The following is a 23,521-nucleotide window of genomic DNA, read 5'->3' on the forward strand; positions in this document are numbered from 1 at the left end:
ACTTTTTAGGCTCCTGTGCAAGATTATTCAGTAAGGATTGTTTCCCCTCCAATCAGTACCTGAGTCCAAGGTCCAGAGTATTTTTGTTGTTCTTATGTGAGACTGATACAAAAATAATTTCTCCATCCCACAGTGGTAGCAATGAGAATAATGATAATTCTTACAGTATCTTCTTTTGACCAAAATGTGCACCATTTACATATGACAAAACTAAAAAATCTGGTCAAAAGAAGATACTGCAAGAATTAATGAGAAATTCCATCTAAGATGCTTAGCCCTGTGTTTGACAACTGGCAGGCATTTAAATATGCTTGCTGTTTTTATTGTTGTTGTCAGTGCTACCAATTTAATGGCTTTGTGAAGAATATTCCTGACAGTAGTAGTTCAACTCCTCTCATGAAAAAGGAAATAATCAGGAAAAAACTTTAAAGACATATCTTGAAAGAAGATGCAATAAACTGATCCATTTTATTTGGATCTGACAAAATGTGTTTTGCACTTGACAAAAATAGAAATGAAAGTATTCTAATTACTGAGCCCATTGTACCCTCTGATATTTCAAAAAGGGCTTATAGATAAGTAAAAGATTAGTTGATAATTCTTTGAAATTAACTTTGGAGCTTTAGTCTTTCTCAGTCGCTATTATAGATTGTTTAGAGAATTGGCTGAAACCTGGAGGCTAAGCAAATTACAGAAAATCTATATTAATACACAACCTGAGTGATAATCAAAAGGAAATAAAAACATTGTTCAGGCAATTTTCCTGATTTATCATTCAGCACAAACACACGCTGATTTTTCTAGAATATTTTTAGGTGGGGAAACTGTCTTTTTTTTCTTTTTCCTGCTGACCTGTTTGCATAAAAGAACACAACATGCAACCAAAAGGCTTAAGTGTGGGCATGGCTCAAAAAGGCCTTCTGGGTCTCTTGCTCATATTTTATTCTACAAACGCAAGAAAGAACTTTAAAAGTACCTAATGACCTAAAGGATCAGATTACAAGGCAATCAGTTAAATGATATTCAGTTTTCTTTTGGTGAAATGCATGTCTTGGTCCTTTCCTAATATACACGTGCGCACGCACGCGCACACACACACAAACACACACACACACACACAGAAAAGCCAAGATGAACTTTCTGTCTGAATTAAGCTCTATAAGAGCAGAATCCTAAAACCAGTACATCTTAAGTTATATGGCTGGGTTCTTTATTTTTTTCTTGAGAAAACTTATTATATATCATCAAGAGGTTTAGGTTCTGGATTAGAATCCCCCTGGTAAATTTGCGAGGCACTGACAATTTATGTGGAGAGAGAACACAAGGAAGCTTACTTTAATCACCAGCAAGCAGTGTCAGTTATTCTTTGAGTAATAACTATTCATCTTCCCAGATTTAACATGTAGAGTAAAATCGAATTTCACTTTCATCCTTAACTGTATTTCTATTTCCTATCCATGCTAAAGAGCGCTGCTTTCTGCTCTGTAATTTTTGGCCGTATTGGCTTCAATCACTGTACAATTTTGTCTGCAGTATTCACTTTGAATCTTTTATTCTATTTGAAATTAAATTTAGATTCCACATACATCACAGTATGCATTTTCCTCTTCAGAGCACCTGTGTGCCCACATGTGCACATATGTGTACCCATGTGTGGTTCTATTTGTGTGTGTGTGTATGTTCGCTGTAAGAATGTCTGTTAAAAGTGTAATTTTAAAAACAATAATGCACATGCACATATCCCAGACCAAAAAAAAAGAAAATGGGGAAGGAGAAAAACATGGTGCATTGATCAGTGGTCTAAAAGTTTTAAAAAAGAATATGGGGAGGTGGCAGAGTCAGTTTTTAAATGAAATTCGGGAGTTTAATACTATAATTGTTGAGGTTGAATCGAACAGAATATTGGCAACCAAATGTTTTTCTCCCTCAGTTCCCTTTATTTCTGTGTCTCATCAACTTCTTCTTTATGCATTTATACAATATAGATTCTATACTCGCAAACTAGCTACTCTTTAATAACCAATGACCATTTGATTGGATTATTTGTATAGGTTATCAGAAAAAGTAATGACATTATTCTCCTATATTACAGGAGACTGCTACTAACAGTTATTAGAGTTTTCTAGCTTTATAGTTATCAGACTTTTTTATTTAAAAAAGCACCACCTCTTGTTTGTAAACTAATTTGAAACCCACTCATTATATATGATGAAAAATAACCTTTTCTGATGATTTGGTGAAATTGGAATGAGTCACTTTTCATTTTCAGTGGAGACTGATGATTTCTTATGGTATATGATGTTTTATATTCTCAAATATATTATCTCTTTACCTGGAAATGTATCATTTACCCAATGACTACAATACAGTGTACATTTCAGTCTGTTAGTTGTACTGGATGTTCTTTCTTACTCCTCCATATCTGCAGATCTGCTCTTCACTCTTCTCCTTTGCTCTGTGCCCCAGAAGCTGTTCTTTATGAACTACATCAACTAGAATCCCTTGCTCTCTGTTTCCAGATGGTTTGGGCAATGGGAACTACCAGCAGTGTGTTAGTGGTTAATTAAAAAACATGTCAAATTAAGATATTTATAAGGCTAGCTCCCTTGCTGCCTGGCTGTGAGTTGACCATTGTGGAGACCGTCTCTCTAAGTGGCAGGCAGTCCTCTCCTATAGCTGTAGGTGTTATCAGAGTTCTGGTATCAGAGGTGGTAACAGCTTTCTGCTAAAATAACAGGGTGCTTCACCATCCCTTGTTGTTTTTTCTTAACTGTACCAACAACTTTGTAAAAAATGAATCCCAATATTAATCTCCTGAATCACCCCTTTTGGGTGTGCCTTGTGCTTTCTTCCTGGAAGCTGAAGCATAACTAAATTGGGTTAGTTATTTTTCTCCCTAAAATTTTTGCTCAAAGTCATTTTTTTCAAAAAATTTTGGTGGCTGACTTTCTAGCACCTGTGTTTTGTATTTCAGATTCTCAGGTGTGGGTTTCCTATTGGAGATGTCAAAAATAAAATATCTTCTACATTATGATTTCAGGGTTAAGCACAGGAAAGAGGAACAGTCTATATTAAGCAGCAATTTTAAGCTTGACAGGAGAGTTTAGGCAAAAATAGTTTTGATCATTTTCTCATGCTTTAAAAAACAAACACATTTAATGTCATCATCCTTATCATTATCATATGTGGCTTTAAACAGAATTCAAGAACTGCAACTCATATTCCTGTGAACTCAGTTTTGCATCTCAGCAATAACTTTCCAATGTTTCTTGCTCCCCACCCATAACATTTTGCCATACCACTACATAAAACTTGAATTATAGGGCAATTTCACAGATGTGGATCATTTTCTTGTCCAAAGACATTTAAAAACCCCTGGGTCAGAAATCCCTAATTAATTAAGAAGACAAGATATGTAGGGCAAACTATATTACTCAGATGGACAAAATGTATAAGAAAGAAGTCATGGAAAAATTTGGTTTTCCCTTAAAGTTTAGAAAAACTAATACAAAATATGACATGTCAGCTAAAAATTAAAAATAAATAAAATGACAGTTGAAGGAGGGATTTAAAATTCAGAATAATCTGTTTTTTTTTTAAAGTGCATTGGTAGGGGCCTTTTTTTACATATAAGACCAAAATAAATAGTTATTCTTATTATTTGGACTACAACTAATAATTACATAATAAATGGCACTGTTGTATGGTTCTTTGAGTTCAACCATTTACAGAGTTCTACCATAGGAAAGCTAAATAACTAACCAAACTAAAACCAGTACAAACCAGTAATTTCATCTACAGATTCATATAATAAGAACATGTAGCAATGCAATGATTGCATCTTAATTCTAATGTTTTAGCTGACTTCACTCATTCTGAATTTTTTTCATTCACAAGCTATATTAGTGGTTTAAGTGCTATCCCAAATTCATTTATTTTTGTTTTAAGGTTTTAGTAATGACCTAAAGAAAATGTCCAGGATAAATAGACATTGAAACTTTGTTTAGCTGGTTTGAGTCACTTTGTTACCCTAAGAAAAGCTGTCAGTATTTGCACAAGAGTTAAAGTGTTAAGTAGGAAATGTCAGAATTAGAGTTTAGACTTGAAGAATGAAATGAGATCAAAGAAAGTCTATATTGCTTTTTGTAATCTTAATCTCTATATAAAAGCTAACATCTGAAGAGTAAATCTAGGGAGTACTATTTTGCCAAACATGTTTATTAATGTAATATGGGGAAATGAGTGAAACTTTTGCAGGTTTCATGAAAAGTAAATATATCTTCAGGAGTAAAAAACATTAACATCTTACGGTTTGTTTGCTTGTTTTTAATAATACCTGTCAGTCAAAAACTTAGGAATAAAAAAAGAAAAGAAAAGAAAAAGCCTGCAATGCCAAACAGATTAGACACAGTGAGCTAAGAAAAGGAAGATGGATAGAATTGTTCACGGGGCAGATCCTTTCCCCTTTCTCACTAAGAGTAAGCAGAGGCGCATTTGTGGAAACTTAACTAAGCAGAAACCTGCAGGGTCTGCTCAGTGCTGCTGACCTGCCAGCTGGAAAGAGCACTGAGTGTAAAGGGTTTAAGCTCTCAAAGAAACGAAGACTTGGCTGATCATCTTGGGCTCAGCATATTGTGAGGCATATGAACACTCTCTTCAAAACTGGCAGGGAGAGAGGAAGGAAAATTGAAAATCTAAACACAGTAGCCAGTTAAAATTCAGACAATCACAAGGGCTGTGTTTTATCTGAAGCATTTGGTTATACTCCATGCTATCAAATAAGGAAATAAAGGGACTTACTCTTTAGGAGAAAGCAGAGCACCTTTAGATTACTGCACTACCCTTTAGTGCACTGAAAAAAAAGAAAAAAGAAAAAGGCAGAAAGAGAGAACATGTACATATTCTACTATAAAGAAATTTGTGTCATTTTTCTTAACGTGATCTAGCTTTCTTTTTGCTGTCTCTAGAACTCGCCTATATTATTTATTAAAGTCATTATTAATTTTAATAAAAACATAAAGTTTAAACATTTTAATAGGATATTCACCATTCTAATGAATACACTTCAAAAGCATGGTTTTCAAAATGAATATGTGCAATAACCCAAAAGTAACAATGGGGTATTCATTACTCTTACTTTACTAGGGAGAAAAAAATTGGCTTGGCTCAAATAGAGTTAACAAAAATATTGATTTCTATCCTATTTTGTTTTCTACTTTAATATTTTTGTTTGTTCTGTATATAAGGGACAACACAATACCCCTCACACCTAGGAATGTAAAAACATGTTGCCAACAACATCTCAAACTGACATCATTTGGATTTATTGCATGAATACAGAAAACAATACTAAAGGTAGGCAGAGTTCAGCACTCCTGGGTATGTCACAGGCTGAGGGCCTGCAGGGCAGATGCTGCCCACATACCAGCCATCAGCATGTCTCCTGATGCCACCCAGAATTGCTGAGCTACAAGTTGAGAACTGAATACTTATTGGTCACATTGAGGTATATGAATGAAGCATTCACTGAAGTTATAATAAACAGTTTTTTTTGCATTATAGTTAGATTTACTCTTCTAGCCTGAAACTAAAGTCCAGTTTCAATGCAGAAAAAGTCTTTTTCTCACGGGAATGAGAAACACATGCTAATCAACACATACATCACCCTAAATTAAACTCTGAATGATTTCAAAACATACATTTAAATATTAAGAAACTGTTAGTGAAGTTTTAATTACTTTTATATATCATTGCTTTTACTACTATGTAGGCCTTGTTCTTAGCTTATCTCTTTATTTCAGCTTTAGGTTAAATCTGAGTAATGTTTCAAAATAGAGCTATTGTTCCAGAAATCAAAGCAGAATATAATATTCTATAAAATTTCCATCATGTATAGTGACATTAACCACATCAGTAGGGCAGAAAAATGAATTATTTTTTAAAGTAATCTAGACATTCTCTACTGTTAACAAAATTCAATGGAAAAGTAGAGGTAGGATTTTTTGATTACCTCCAACCAGTAAATCGCATACTTTTTCTAGCCTCCTCTGTTATCCTTTCCTAGGAAATAGGTTTTCTTTCCAATGTTCTTGCTCAAAATCTTTTCAGTTGAGTTGTTTTCATCGTGCCAAATGGAAGTTTTTATAAATTGTTTATGGGTGTCAAAGTTTCTTAATAGTTCGGTTGGACTGTTTACTCTCCAAGCAATAGTAAGTGGGCAAAAACATTTCCGTCAGTGTTCCAAGTTGATCTGCCAAGTTTTAACGCTGTAGTTTAAACAGGAGAGGCAGTGTGGTGGGAAAGCAGCTATCCAGTACTTGACAAGATTTGGTTTGTCAGCAGTATGGCTGAAGGTGTTTGACATGATACATTCTTTCTCCATCATACTTCCAGCCCTTTGTCAGAATGTATATCCTCACCTGGAGTCAATCTGCTGAATTCTTTTTACCTTTTAACAGGGAAAGGAAAACTGTTTAAAAGAATAACAGTACAGGATATTAAAGAGAGTTTCTACACATTGATTTTCAATGAAACTGTGACTAGAGATAATAATGAATGCTGGCTGCTTCTTCACAACCAGCAGTAAATTCCCTCAATCAGTCATGTGGAGAAAAAAAAAAAAAATCTGTCTTTAAAAAAAAAATAATATATAAAATCTACTTCCTCAAACTAAGAGGAAAAGTGCAGATACTGTGCAACTAAAGGGATTTCTCTGCAGTCTGAAATGCCTGTTTTACTTGGCTATAAATCTCCCTCACACAATGCCTGGGGTCTTGCTTGCAGGGATGTAATGAAGTTACACTGCGTGAATGAAAATTTAAAAAACAAATTAGGGCAGAGGACCTTGCCAGCTATCCGTAATTTGTTGCAGTGCTTATCAGTAGCCTATGTGGGGTGATTCACGGTGAGAACACCAAATCTCTTTGTCCCAGGCCACCATGTTTCACTCTAGTGTCAATATATCAGGGGAAATGAATGCTAAGCTATAACAGCCATAGTTAGTGTCAGACACATTTGTAACATGGACAGAGAAAGTTGGGAAAACCTGTGACACAGCCGCTAGTGACTCGCTTGATAGAGTTCTTCCCTTCTGACTGATTCAGTAGCAACAACACACCTTCACACGTGGTGACCTGACTGATCTTGAGAGTGTCTTCTACAAGGCTGCTTCTATTAAACTACTCTGTGATAGAACCAGGATACAGAATCACCCACTGGTTGCTGTTTAAAGTGAAGTTACTCAAAATTCAAATTGTATCCTTTAAAAAATTACGTAGTAAGAACTCATGAACTAAAATTTTTTTAATTTGCACTTTGTGATAATATAGACCAAGACCTATAATCTTTCCTATTATCTCTAAATAAAGATAATACATTTACACCAATTATATATTATGTTATATTACCATTAGACAATTTTAGAAGATTTGCTTTATATAATCTTATGGAAATAAAAATTTTAGTCACTGGAAGCAATTTAGGGACATTTTCACAAATTGCTAATTTAAAATCATTTTTATCAATATATTTAAATTCTTTGTTAGCTTAGCTAAATTTAATTAAAATAAAACATTTTCCTGTTTTGGAGAAAAAGTATCAGAGCTGCAAGATTGCAAGTTTCAGCCATCAACTGCTCTATCCTATGTACCCAAGCCACACTTTTCACACACATAAGACCTTTGCACACACACGATGCTAAAAAAGGAGATTATGGGATTTTAAAAATAGAATTAGAAAGGTGTTACAACTGATTAAGAAAAAAAAAGGAGAGTAGTATCCAAATAAATCAATGTTAGTGCCAAACAGAAGCCTCACATGAAGTAGAAGAAAGTGATCTTAAGCAGAAAACCAAGCACATTCCATCAGTGGGACAACTGACTCATCTTTCTTTTTTTTAGTTTTGTTTTGTTGGTTGTTTTTTTTTTTTGGCTGCGCCTCATGGCTTGTGGGATCTTAGTTATTGGACCAGGGATTGAACTTGCGCCCTTAGCAGTGAAAGTGCTGAGTCCTAACCACTGGGCAACCAGGGAATTCCCAACCTTTATTTCCAATAGTATGATCCTTGATTCTGTTCAGAAAGAGCATACAGATAACAGTCCTAAAATTGTCCTCCGCAAGTTGTCTCCTAATGGAATCTTCTGATGCATTTCCAAATACAGTGACAAGTTCCCTGGACATTAATATCTACAGAAATGACACCATCACTCACTTGTCTCAAATAGTAGCTAAAGGGAGATTCAAATTAGAAGACTTCTCCTCCAACAATTCCTGTGTCCCATATGCCTTTCTGAAAATTGCCACTGACTTTTTTGCAGGTTTGCATTCCAGTTTACAAGTACTCAGGGAAATACATGCAGTAAATGTGAATGTGATTCCAGTTTAAGAATTACCTCTATCAATTGTCATAACTAGTTCAAATTTGGCTAAACATTTCTGATATTTGCATAAGCTGTACACTTTACATTCTAATTGGGTTGAAAGTGGATGATCTAAACATAGTCAACAAGTGTATATTGTAGATTTTCTTCTTTGTTCAGAAAAACAAAACCACTTTTTTCAAACATATTTTTAAGAGATTCCCATAAGATGCTAATCTATTACCCGACACAAATCTCTTTCCGTTTTTGTTTAAATGGCAAATTATCATAACGAAGAAGTTGAGACTAAAAAGTAGTGTCCATCTATCTGAACTCATTGTTCTGCCTCCTTATTTCTCTTAAATGTCACTGCCACTTAGGAACAAGTCATAATGTTCCCCTTTCACTCGTCTCCTTTATCATCAGCCAAGTAATTGGCATATTACAGTCAATGATTCCTTACTTTATATCTTCTCCCCCCCCACTCCATTCCCAACTCTCACTGTGATTATCTATCTGTACATAAAAGCCTCATTTTTGAAAAGGGAACCCCCCTGCACTGTTGTTGGGAATGTAAATTGATACACCCACTATGGAGAACAGTATGGAATTTCCTTTAAAAACTAAAAATAGAACTACCATATGACCCAGAAATCCCACTACTGGGCATAAACCCTGAGAAAATCATAATTCAAAAAGATACATGTACCACAATGTTCACTGCAGCACTATTTACAATGGTCAGGACATGGAAGCAACTTAAATGCCCATCAACAGATGAATGGATAAAAAAGATGTGGCACATATACACAATGGAATATTACTTAGCCATAAAAAGCAATGAAGTTGAGTTATTTGTAGTGAGGTGGATAGACCTACAGTCGGTCATATAGAGTGAAGTAAGCCAGAAAGAGAGAAACAAATACCATATGCTAATGCATATATATGGAACAACAACAACAACAAAAACCATGAACCTAGGGGCAGGACAAGAATAAAGATGCAGACATAGAGAATGGTCTTGAGGACACGGGGGTGGGGGTGGGGATGGGGAAGCTGGGACAAAGTGAGAGGGTAGCATAGACATATAAACACTACCAAATGTAAAATAGATGGCTAGTGGGAAGCAGGTGCATAACACAGGAAGATCAGCTCAATGCTTGATGATGACCTAGAGGAGTGGGATAGGGAGAAGAGGAGGGAGGCTCAAAAAGGAAGGGATATGGGGATAATGTGTAAATACAGCCGATTCACACTGTTGTACAGCGGAAACTGCACAACATTTTAAAACAATTATACTCCAATAAAGACCCAAGGGGGGAAAAAGCCTCACTTCTAACTTACTGCAATAATCTTATATTTGAATTTCTTGACTGCAGTTTCTTGACTCATGGGTCACACTGTACCCATTTAAGCTTCTTTAAATATCATGTGACTAACCTGCTCAAAATTTTGGATGATATCCCACTGGATGAGTATCCAGGCTATGTCCAAAATTGTTTGTCCTCTAATCATGCCATTTAACTTCATCCTACAAATTTTTGATTTGTAGTATGTTCAATATCTTCTAATATCCACCTTGATCTCTCCTTTGACCCACTGGAGCTAAAAAGGGCCTCTAGATGCTGGCCATGTTCTATTTCTTGACCAGGGTGATGATTATATAGTCTGTACTCACTACACATTGATTTGCACATAGAGAGGTACATCTAAGCTTGCACACTTTTCTGTACTAAGTTATACTTCAATTTATTAAATAAAAGTTTATGTGAAAAGCAAGCTAAATTGCTTAGGAATAGAATTGCTGTATTAACTTGGGTTGCTCAGAGGTTAGGAAGAAAAGTGTGGTTCCAGGCAACTATCATGTTATACAAAGCAGAAAACTTCCTGAGAATGAATCCAATTAATGGAAATCACAGTTGAAAGGTGTAGAGAATAAGGCAATATTGATGTAGACCTGAGGAATACGTTATTTTATTTAACTTTGGACACAAAGTGCAGGGTTGTGTTCTCTAAAATAATAATAACAAATTTCATAATCTAACATTATATGCCAAGCATTGTAAAACATTTAATAAGCATTTTCTTATGTATAATATTAGTTCTTTATAGGAGTACTTCTTAATTTTCAAATATATTAGTACTTTCTGGTTATTTTTCATTATTTTTAGCTTAATTCCACTGTGATGGATATGATTCATATTATCAGTCCCTAAAAACTTGAGGTTTACTTGCTTTGTGGAGCAGCATATGGTTACTTTTTATAAATGCACCAGAAACAATTGAAACAAATGTACATTCTGAAGTTGTTTTGTGAAGTGGTCAACATATATCCCAATTAAGTTCTAAAAGTAGGTAGCTATGCTGTTCGAAATTTCTATATCCTTACTGATATTTTTTTTCTGTGTGCCAAACCGTAATTTAAGAGGTGTATTAATTTTTATTTCTAGAATCCACTCAGCTCTTTTATATAGCTTCCAGGTTTCTGTCAATATATATTGTCATTAAAACTCAGAATATTCACTATTCTTTTAAAATCAGGGTCTGAAAATTCAAATTTTGAAATTTCTATTTTATTACTTTTTTCTCTTAGTTTTTAGATATTTCTTGCTTTTTTGATTACAAGTCATTTCTATTGGATTTTTGATTGAGAAATTTTAGTATAAAAATTATAGAGATAATTTGAAGGGATAGATTCCTTCAGGTTTACCTTCCAGCTGTCAGGTTAGTACAAATCACCTTAAACAAGGGTTTCTAAACCTCAGCACTATTCATATTTTGCACCAGAATAATTCTTTGTTTTGCAAAGCTGTCCTGTGCACTGTAGGATGCTTAGCGGTTTCCCTTGTCTCTACTCACTAGATACCAGTAGCATTCTCCCATGTTTGAGCCATCAAAATTGTTTCAGTACATGGCCAATTGTCCCTTGAGGTGTGGCTGTGGTGATGACCCTGCTTAAGAACCACCACCTTAACCCACTAAGAGTTGAGTTAAAGTCTGTTTAGTCCTCATGAGAAATATTCTTTTTTGGTATGACCTTACTCTTAGGTTTTAGACTTTTATTTTCCCAAGTGAAAATTACAAGGTATTGTCAGAACTTCTACTTTGAACCCCCAGCCTTATGAAACTGATGAGAGGTTTGTTCTACATCTCAGCCTCTCTACTACCTCTTTGTGATCAGATTCTCTTCTTCCCATTCTCTGCTTCTACTTGGCAAGTATCTGAGAAGAATGTGATGTCAAATGTCAGACTTACCTTCTGAGTTTCAATACCCAAACCTATCATACAGACACTTTATATTAGCCTTCCAGCTACTTCAGCTGTTCTCAAGTAGTTCAAAGTTTAAACTTTGCTGCAAAGTAAGCTACACTGCCATTGTCAGAGGCTGAAATTCCCCTCTGCCCAACTGTTTCAGCATTAAGTCCCAGGACTGCATTTCCCTGCCCTACTGGCCTTGCCTGTGTCACATGCCCATCCCTGAATGAGTCACTGTATCCAGGAAAATGACATGTGCAATTTGGTGAACCTGAGCTCTGATCCACACCCAAAGATGTGGGTGGGCTCAACCATACTTGAACTGGATAGAGAATAAATGATGGATAGCTCCACAAAGAAATTCTAATGACCGTTACCTAACAGAGCAGAAGAGGAGAGGCACAGTGGGAAGAAGGGGGAAAATAGATGGATGTTTGAGGGGGAAAACACTAGTTTTCTACCAAATATAAGTGAAAGCTGAAATACAATTGTTATTCCATAAATGTTAAAATGTTTTTAAATGTTTTTCCCATTAATAAAGCATTCTATTAAAAGTTTAATCTTAAACATTAAGTTTAAAAACTATATTTTGAACTTCTGATATACTAATTGAACTCAGTGTATAAGGAATATCACTCAACAGAAAGAGACTCTAAGTTAACTTAGAAAAGAACTAGATTTAAAGATACTAATACTTTCTGACAAATATGATTGAATCACTTCAAAAATATTATATTCAATATACCCTGTGGTAAGAAAATAAGGTTTCACCTCCCATACATTGGTATGGGTAGTAGACTTAAGCTAATGTATTGATTTCAGATGTCCGGGTGGGGGGAAGGGAAGAAAAAAAACTAATAAATAGAAGTTATAAACTATCAACTAAGTCCCTTTGCATCCAGTCTTTTAAAGGCTGAAAACAATTTTTGTATTGAAATATACAATATACAACAGTTTTGTACTAAATGCACATATAGCTAAAAATGAGGAAAGTAATGTTTAGCTATCTTGTTAGGCAGGCATTTTTAGTGAAACTAACATTTAGTCAATATGAGGTATTCTGAAGCTGATCATATTTTTTGAATTGTCGATGAATGCACTTATGATTATTAGTTGTGTTGAATGGTGATTAATATTTCTCAGATATTCACGTTTTATTCTATCTGATGAACTCTACTATCCACACCATTACAAATACATGATTCATTTTTGTAGATAGAAAGATAGATAGACAGTAGATATGTATGTGTATATATATTTAAACTTAGTATTATATACTTTAAATTTGACCATTGATTTAAAAATAAAATGCTTGGCATTTGTTTCCGTTTCCACTACTTAACAGCATGTACAGAACTATCATTTATCATTGATGAATCACTGTTCACGCTTCTGATATTCAGGCAGTTACATGTCATTTCTCTATCGCTTCTATAGACACTGTTGCTGATGAAGCCAAAGTCAGTTTCCACCCAGAATTATTCAACTAACTTATTTGATTCATGAGAACAGAAGACTAGCTTCCAAGTGCTAGCCAGTTAACTCTCACCAATGTGCCCTTGGCAGAAAACTTTACCAGAAGAGCTTATTTCAGAGGATCACAAAAAGTTCATCTCAACTGCCTTTCAGGAAATAAATAAAGCCTTTGGATTGTGGTGTATGTGTATGAGTGTGTGTGTGAGAGAGAGAGAGAGAGAAAGAGAAAGAGAGAGGGAGAGAAAGACAGAGAGAGGAATGGAGAAAGTAACTGTTTTGTGTAAAAAATGGCTGAAGGACATTATGATAATTTTTATCACAGAATACTATTAAGCCTGATATCTATAACATATTTGTTTCTTAAGTAGGCAATAAGTGAATCAGTGATGACTTCAAAAATAATTGAAAGTAATTTGGTAAGAAATTCACCAGGGATAAAAAGACTCAAGAGAATTCTCTGAACCTACAGCAGGCAAAGTAGGATTGACCTGCCATCACAGATTTTTTGGGTTTTGGATTTTGTATGTGGGTTTGTGTGTGTGTTCGTGTGTGATTTCATTAGTAATATAATTGGAGCATAAAGAAAAGTGTAGAAGTATAATTATGGATTGGTTAACTTAGCTTTGGTGGATTTTAGTAAAAAAAATCATTGTTGTATCATAAATTTAAGATATTGTAGCTGTTGAAAAATTCAAGTGCTTTCTAGTGTACAGAGTAATTTCATAGAAAACATATGCATACACTGTCAATTTCTTTTCTCTCACTGTCATAGTAAAAACAGTGACACATTTCTTAAGGAAGGCACAGTTTTTGTGATAAGATAGTCAAACTCTGCTCTAAAGAAGTTTTTGTTTCGTTTTGTTTTGTTTTGTTTTCCTTAATGCAAATAGAAAGAGAGGACCAAAATATGTACTTAAAAATACTTAAACTAGCCCACGTCATTATTTTCTGAAATAAAGAAAACTTACAAATACACATCCAAGCAACGAGGAAAGGAGGACAATTGTAATTCCTGACATAACAAGAACTAATCTCTTTTCCTGGTGTCTTCTATCAAAACCTACTCTGGAGAAAGGAGAGAGGAGAGAGAGAAATCCACAACATAGCAACAATATCAAAAGCTAGGAGACCTAGTGGGACAGAAGATGGTTTAGAAAAAGTTGTGTGGTTTATGGGTGACTGTAGCCTGGATGCACTGTTTAGACTAGCTGTGGTGGTGAGCGAATGATAAAATAGATAAAACTTAGTTGGAGCCTATTATTTCTGAACATATTTCATGCTCCCTCCCATCACCACCACCAGCACCACCACATTGGATCAGTAATTAGCTGCCCTTCTGCTCAGGTCAATGGGTGGTATCAGGGCACCACAAAAGCTTTTTAGTGAGGTGCTGAAGGACATAGGTGAGAAGTGATTGGTTTTCTATGATTTTTTCTATTTTTCTAATGATATTCTAAAAACATTGCCTTTTCCCAATGTTTCTCTTCTTCAGGGTGTTAAGGTGACTTCCTAAACTCGGTCTTGTGAAATGATAACAAATATATGCTATTAGCAATGCTTTGATGGTGCTGGAGCTCTCCACCAATGGGCTTATCTCTATAGCCTCTTTGAACTCGCTTGGACCAAGTTCTAGCCTTCAATCCCTTAAAACGTATTACAAAACAAGAGTAGATGATAGACTCAGGAAAATAAGAACTCCCAGACTAAAAAAACCTAAATACTTAAATAGAACTGTCCCCTTTAAAAGAAGAAAGACTGGACATTATATACCATCTGAAGCAGAAACATTAGAACAGTCAGACCAAATATCTAAAAAAATGAGTTATGTTAGCAAATTCAAATTTCAAATAAGAATAAGAAACTCTTAAAATAGCCAGGTGAAAATATTAGTTGTATAAATATAATCAAAAGATTAATGGAGACAGTAGATGAAATTTAGGTGAGGATCAAGTTGTTTAGTCAATCATTTTAAGAAACTCTCTCAGAAGAAAACAGGAGAGAGAAAGAAAGAGAAAATGTAAAATTTAAGAGGTATGGAAGATAAAAGTAGAAACACAATATTCAGATAAAATAAATTATCCAGAAAAAATAAATGGAAAGGAATTCTTTAAAGAAATGAAAATAGTTTCCCTAAATTAAAAAAGGATAACTTAAATCATATGTGGAGAAGTGCCATGAAGAACCACTAACAACAACAAGAATAAGGAAGTGCTTACCTTGTAAGTTATTGTAAAATATTATAGGATGCAGTTGTATTGGTGAAGGGATAGACTAAATTGATCATGGAGCCCAATGAGAGACTCACATTTACTTAAAACTTTGAGAAATAATACAGGTGGAATGGAAGATCATTGGAGAAAAAAGAAATTATTAAATAAATGGGGGTGGAAAAAACATCTCTAACTTGTCTCATATACAAAAACAAACTCAAATTAAGAATTTAAATGTGAAAAGAAAAATTTTTAAACATTTAGGAAAAAATACAGTGTGTATCTTTCTGACTTTGGGAAAGATACCTAAATAAGTACAAAAATAATTAATCAGAAAGGAAAATAATAATAAAGCATTAAATTTAAAATAAATTTATCAAAAGACATCTAAAGAAAGTGAAAGATATGCTATTAAAGAGAAAATATTTGTAACATGTATTCACAAAGAACTTGTATCAGCAATAAATAATGTGTAATTTTAAAAGATTCTACATATTAATTTTAAAAAAGACCAGTGAACCAATAGAAGAAAGGTCATAAATCATGAATGTATATTATACAATATTTATGACTCACAGCTTATTAAGAGATGTTCAACCTTATTATTAGCCAAAGAAAAGCAAAACATAAATGAGATACCAGTTCAGAAAATTTGACTGGCGCAAGTGACCATATCAAGGGTTTGAGGGTTTGCACACAATCTGTATTGCTAAAACATTACCAGTGAGAGTTTTCAACCACTTTTTCCAAAACAATTTGGCAATATTTTATACAGTTGAAACTCATCAAGCAACAATTTTAGGTAATGTACAACAAAAAAATTGAGTAAGATTTTTTATAGCAGCGATCTTTACATTACTAGCAAAACTGTAAAAACTGAAATTCTCATTGACTGAAAATGCACAAAAAATGATGTATACTGACTCAATAATAAATCAAAGTAAAAATAAATGAACAGCAGGCATACTCAACACTGATTAATCTTATTAACATGATATTTGTGTTGAAGAGAAATTCCTAGTAGAAAATATGTCATATCTTTTTATACAGATTGAAAACAAGTAAAAATTAACCATAAATTGTTTATACATTAATTACATGTGTAAAAAAAATTCAGGAAATGACAGTAATAGTAGTTACTTCTGAAGGGAAGACTTAGGGATGAATTAGAGAAAGTTTATAGAATTTAGCTATAAATAATAGAGTGTAACTAGCTTTGAGGTTGGATAGTATGTTCAGGAGGATTTAATATATTATGAAGTATGTGAATGAAATAACATAAAATTGATCATTAAAAAAGGTTATGGATATACCCACAATGATTATGTGTCATGAACCAAAGACTGTGATAAATTCAATTCTATGTATCTGAGTTTCAATTAAGGATAAAAGCAATCAAGGGGATATAAATAAATTCATTTGTGTTTTCAAATTCTTAGTTTTTTGCTAATTAAAAATAAACTTCTTTCAATCTAAAAACCCAGTGACTTTCTCAATCATTAAACCTCATCTTGGAGTTTCTATACATAATTATTTTTAAAAGCATTTAAGTAGCTGCAGTGGTATACCTATCTAAAGAGAGAGTGCAATATATTTTTAGAAGATTAGAAAATCAAAATGAGAGAAAAATATAACTTGAAAATCTTATGATTATATATACCATTTTCTTACTCATACTGTAGCATGCAGGCTCACTTAGAGAATAAACAAACCACTGCTAACTTTGTATCCTTTTACATGCAATGAAAACCTAGAGTCCAAAGAACTTTAAAAGAGTGATCAAAATTTAGGTGATAAAAGGCATTTTATAATGTTAACCCATTTGTTTCTTTGATGTCATTTGACAAAAGAGTATACGGGCATAACTTGTCTAACTGAACTTTGTTTTATTGCACTTCACAGATAATCATTTTTAATAAATTGAATGTTTGTAGCAGCCCTACATCAAGCAAGTCTATTGGTGCCATTTTTTTAACAGCATTTGCTCACTTCATGTCTCTGTCATATTTTAGTAATTCCTGCAATATTTCAAAATTTTCATTATTATTATATTTTTTATGATAATGTGTGATCAGTTATCTTTGATATTACTATTGTAATTGTTTGGGGGTACGACAAATGCACACATATAAGACAGTGAACTTAACTGATAGATGTGTGTGCTCTGACTGCTCCACCAACAGCCATCCCCCCTTATCTCTCCATCTCTTCAGCCCTCTCTGTTTCCTGAGACACAACAATATTGAAATCAGGCCATTTAATAATTCTTCAGTGGTCTCTAAGTGTTCAAGTGAAAGGAAGAGTTGCAAATCTCTCACTTTAATTCAAAAATTAGCAATTATTAGCTTAGTGAGGAAGACATGTCAAAAGCATAAATATGCTGAGAGCTAGGCCTCTTGTGCCAGTTAGCCAGGCTGTAAATTTAAAAAAAAAAATTCTTGACGGAAATTCAAAGTGCTACTCCAGTGAACACCTGAATGATAACAAAGCGAAACATTGCTGATATGAAGAAAGTTTTAGTAGTCTAGACAGAAGATAAAACCAGACACTACATCTCCTGAAACCAAAGTCTAACTCAGAGAAAAGCCCTAACTCTCTTCAATTTTATGAAGGCTGAGAGAGGTGAGGAATCTGCAGAAGACAACTTTCAAGGTAGCAGAGATTGGTTCATGTGGTTTAAGGAACGAAGCTGTCTCTTAACATAAAAGTACATACAACGTACAAGGTGAAGCAGCCAAGTGCCAACATAGAAGGTTGCAGCAAGTTATCCAGAAGATCTAGCTGAGATAATTCATGAAGATGGCTACACTAAACAACAGATTTTCAATGTAAACAAAACAGTCTCTATTGGAAAAACATGTCACCTAGGACTTTCACACCCACAGAGGAGAAGTCAATGCCTGGCTTCGAAACTTCAAAGGACAGGTTGACTCTCTTGTTAGGTGCCAAAAATGCAGCTGGTGACTTTAAGTTGAAGCCAACCCTAATTTACCATTGTGAAAATCCTAGGGCCCTTAAGAATTATGCTAAATCTACTCTGCTTGTGCTCTATAAATGGAACATCGAAGCCTGCATGACACCATATCTGTTTACAGCATGGTTTACTGAATATTTTAAGCCCAATGTTGAGACCTACTGCTCAAAAAAAAATTACTTTCAAAATATTACTGCTCATTGACAATATACCTGGTCTCCCAAGAGCTATGATGGAGATGTACAACAAGATGAATGATGTTCCCATGCCTGCTAACACAACATCCATTCAGCAGCCCATGGATCAAGGAGTCATTCAACTTTCAGGTCTTAATATTGATAAATCTGTTTAATGAGACCAAAGCTGCTATAGATAATGATTCCTCTGATGGATCTGGAAAATGTAAATTAAAAATCTTCTGGAAAGGGTTCATAATTCTAGATGCCGTGAAGAACATTCATGATTCATGGGAAGAGGTCAAAATATCAACATTCTTAGGCGTTTGGAAGAGGTTGATCCCAACCCCCTAACCCCCATTCCAGCCTTTGAGGGGGTTCAAGACTTCATTGCAGAAAGTAACAGCAGATGTGGTGGAAATATAGCAAGAGAACTAGAATAATCAGATATAGAGGCTGAAGATGTGACCAAGTCAACTTATCTCTTGATGATGGATGAAGAGTTGCTACTTGTGGAAGAGCAAAGAAAGTGATTTCTTGAGATGGAAACTACTGCTGATGAAGATCCTTTGAAGGCTGTTGAAATGACAACAAAGAGAGATTTAGAATATTACATAAACTTAGTTGATAAACCAGCAGCAGGTTTTGAGAGGATTGACTCCAATTTTGAAAGTTCTGCTGTGGGTAAAATGCTATCAAACACCATTGCATGCCACAGAGAAACCATTTATGAGAGGAAGACTAAATCAATGCAGCAAACTGCATTGCCGTCTTATTTAAGAAATTTCCATAGTCAACCCAACCTTTAGCAACCATCATCCTGATAAATCAGCAGCCATCAACATTAAGGCAAGACTCTCCACCATAAAAAAAGGCTATGACTTGCTAAAGGCTCAGATATTGTTACCTTATATTAAGGTATGTACATTTTTTAGATTTCATGCTACTGCATACTTAATATGTTACAGCATAGTGTCAAAATAACTTTTATATGCACTAGGAAACCAAGAAGTTTGTGAGACTAGCTTTATAGTGATAGTCACTTTATGGTGGTGGTTTGGAATTGAACCCACAATATCTTTGAGGTTTGCCTATAAATAAAGACCACAATAGTATTCATTGCTGACTAATCAACTGCTCCAGAAAGCATTCTGGCTGATAGTCAATTTCACATCAAAACATTTTATAACAAATAGAAATTTATAGATAGTAAATAGGAAGCATGATATCATAGGTGGACCCATATTTGAATTTAATTATGTGAGTGGCATCTACTAAAGATTTCTAGATGTCCTTTATTGCCCTAAAACTCTACACCTAACTTAATACCTCTCAGTGACAAACTCTTGGCTTTTTGATATTTTCACTATGAATTCAGGTGGGTGTGGTTATATGGAATATAACTATTTTTGAAAATATGTAAAGATTTACTTCAAAAAAGATGGGCCTGGTTTCACTGGAGGGAAAAGGAAGGGAGAAGATATGAAGACACATGAGAACAACACTTTCAAGATGGCTCAAGATGGCAGAGTGGAAGAACGTGTGCTCACTCCCTCATGCAAGAGCACCTGAAATACAACTATTTGCTGAACAATCATCCACAGAAAGTCACTGGAACTCACCAAAAAAGACACCCCACATTTAGAGACAAAGGAGAAGCTGCAGTGAGACAGTAGGAGGGGCACAATCACTATAAAATAAAATCCCATAACTGCTGGGTGGGTGACTCACAAACTGGAGAACAGTTATACCACAGAGGTCCATACACTAGAGTGAGGGTTCTGAGCCCCACATCAGGATTTCCAACCTGGGGGTCCAGCAATGGGAGAAGGAATCCCCAGAGAATTGGACTTTGAATGCCAGTGGGATTTGCTGGACCTCCACAGGACTGGGGGAAACAAAGACTCCACTTTTGGAGGGCACAAAAAAGTAGTGTGCACACCAAGACTGAGGGGATAGGGGCAGTGACCCCATAGGAGACTGAACCAGACCTACCAGCTGCTGTTGGAGGGTTGCCTGCAGAGGTGGGGGGCAGCTGTGGCTCACCACAGGGACAGGGACACTGGCTACAGGGGTTCTGGGAAGTGCTCATTGGTGTGAGCCCTCCTGGGAGTCCGCCATTAGCCCTGTCAAAGAGCCTGTAAGCTCCAGTGCTGGGTAGCCTCAGGTCAAACAACCAACAGGGTGGGACCACAACCCCACCCATTGGAAGAAAAGTGGATTAAAGTTTTACTGAGCTCCGCCCACCCAGCCCTACCCACCATCAGTCCCTCCCACCAGGAAGCACCCACAAGCCTCCTAGATAGCTTCCTCCACAAGAGGGCAGACAGCAGTATCAGCAGTATTTCATTCTGGGTAACTTAAAACCACAGCCACAGAAAGATAGAGAAAATGAAAATGCAGAGGACCCTGTACCAGATGAAGAGACAAGATAAAACACCAGACAAGCAACTAAATGAAATGGAGATAGGCAACCTTCCAGAAAAAGAATTCAGAATAAAGATAGTGAACATGATTCAGGCCTTTGAAAAAAGACTGGATGCAAAGATCAAAAAGATGCAAGAAAAGTTTAACAAAGATGTAGAAGAATTAAGGAAAAACAAACAGAGATGAGCAACACAATAAGTGAAATGAAAAATACACTAGAAGGAACCAATAGCAGATTAACTGAGGCAGAAGAGCAAATAAGTGACCTGGAAGACAGAATGGTGAAAATCACAGATGCAGAAAATAGTGAAGAAAAAAGAATGAAAAGAAATGAGGACAGCCTAAGAGATCTCTGGGACAATGTTAAAGGCAGCAACATTCACATTATTGGGGTCCCAGAAGGAGAACACAGAAAGAAAGGACAAGAAAATATTGGAAGAGATTATAGTTGAAAACATCTCTAACATGGGAAAGGAAATAGCTACCCAAGTGCAGGAAGTGCAGAGAGTCCCAGGCAGGATAAACCCAAGGAGAAACATGCCAAAACACAGAGTCAAGTTGACAAAAATTGAAGACAAAGAAAAATTATTAAAAGCAACAAGGGAAAAATGATAAATAACATACAAGGGAACTCCCATAAGGTTAAAGCTGATTTCTCAGCAGAAACTCTGCAAGTCAGAAGGGAGTGGCACGATACATTTAAAGTGATGAAAGGGAAGAAGCTACAACCAAGAATACTCTACCCAGCAAGGATCTCATTCAGATTCGACAGAGAAATCAAAAGCTTTACAGACAAGCAACAGCTAAGAGAATTCAGCACCACCAAACCAGCCCTACAACAAATGCCAAAGGAACTTCTTTAAGTGGGAAATATAAGAGAAGAAAAGAACCTACAAAAACAAACACAAAACAATTAAGAAACTGGTAATAGGACATACATATCGATAATTACCTCGAATGTAAATGCACTAAATTCTCCAATCAAAAGATGCAGACAGGCTGAATGGATACAAAAGCAAGACCCATAGATACATGCTGTCTATAAGAGACCCACTTCAGACCTCGGGACACATACAGACAGAAAGTGAGGGGATGGAAAAAGATATTTCATGCAAAAGGAAATCAAAAGAAAGCTGGAGTAGCAATAGTCATATCAGATAAAATAGACTTTAAAATAAAAAGTGTTACAAGAGACAAGAAAGGACACTGCATAATGATCAAGGGATCAACCCAAGAAGAGGAGATAACAATTACAAATATATATATACACCCAAAATATGAGCACCTCAATACATAAGGCAAATGCTAACAACTATAAAAGAGGAAATCAACAGTAATACAATAATAGTGGGGGACTTTAACATCCCACTTACACCAATGGGCAGATCACCCAGACAGAACATTAATAAGGAAACACAAGCTTGAAATGACACAATAAACCAACTAGATTTAAGAGACATCTATAGGACATTACATCCAAAGACAGCATATTACACCTTCTTCTCAAATGCACCTGGAACATTCTCCAGGATAGATCACATTTTGGGTCACAAATCAAGCCTTGGTAAACTTCAGAAAACTGAAATCATATCAAGCATCTTTTCCAACCACAATGCTATGAGATTAGAAATCAACTAAAGGAAAAAAAACTGTAAAGAACACAAACACATAGAGGCTAAATACTATGCTACTAAATAACTGAGAGGTCACTGAAGAAATCAAAGAGGAAATCAAACAATACCTAGAGACAAATGACAATGAAAACACAATGATCCAAAACCTATGGGATGCAGCAAAAGCAGTTCTAAGAGGGAAGTTTCTAGCAATACAATCCTACCTCAAGAAACAAGAAAAATCCCAAATAAACAGTCTAACCTTACACCTAAAGACACTAGAAAAAGAAGAACAAACAAAACCCAAGGTTACTAGAGGGAGAGAAATCATACAGATCAGAGAAGAAATAAATGAAATAGAAACAAAGAAAACAATAGCAAAAATCAGTAAAACTAAAAGCTGGTTCTATGAGAAGATAAACAAAATTGATAAACCTCTAGCAAGACGCATCAAGAAAAAGAGGGAGAGGATTCAAATCAATAAAATTATAAATGAAACTGGAAAAGTTACAACAGACAATGCAGAAATAAAAAGCACCATAAGAGACTACTACAAGCCACTGTATGCCAATAAAATGGACAACCTGGATGAAATGGACAGATTCTTAGAAAGGTATAACCTTCCGAGACTGAATCAGGAAGAAACAGAAAATATGAAGAGACCAATCACAAGGAATGAAATTGAAACTGTGATTAAAAATCTTCCAACAAACAAAAGTCCAGGACCAGATGGATTCACAGGTGAGTTTTATCGAACATTTAGAGAAAAGCAAATATCCATCCTTCTCAAACTCTTCAAAAAACTGCAAAGGAAAGAACACTCTCAAACTCATTTTATGAGGCCACCATCACCCTGATACCAAAACCAGACAAAGATACTACAAAAAAAGAAAATTATAGACCAATAACTGTGATTAATTTAGATGCAAAAATTCTCAACAAAGTACTAGCCAACAGAATCCAACAACACATCAAAAGGATCATACACCATGATCAAGTGGGGTTTATCCTTGGAATGCAAGGATTCTTCAAT

This window comes from Hippopotamus amphibius, chromosome 6 (assembly GCF_030028045.1).
Source record: "Hippopotamus amphibius kiboko isolate mHipAmp2 chromosome 6, mHipAmp2.hap2, whole genome shotgun sequence".
NCBI lineage: Eukaryota > Metazoa > Chordata > Mammalia > Artiodactyla > Hippopotamidae > Hippopotamus > Hippopotamus amphibius.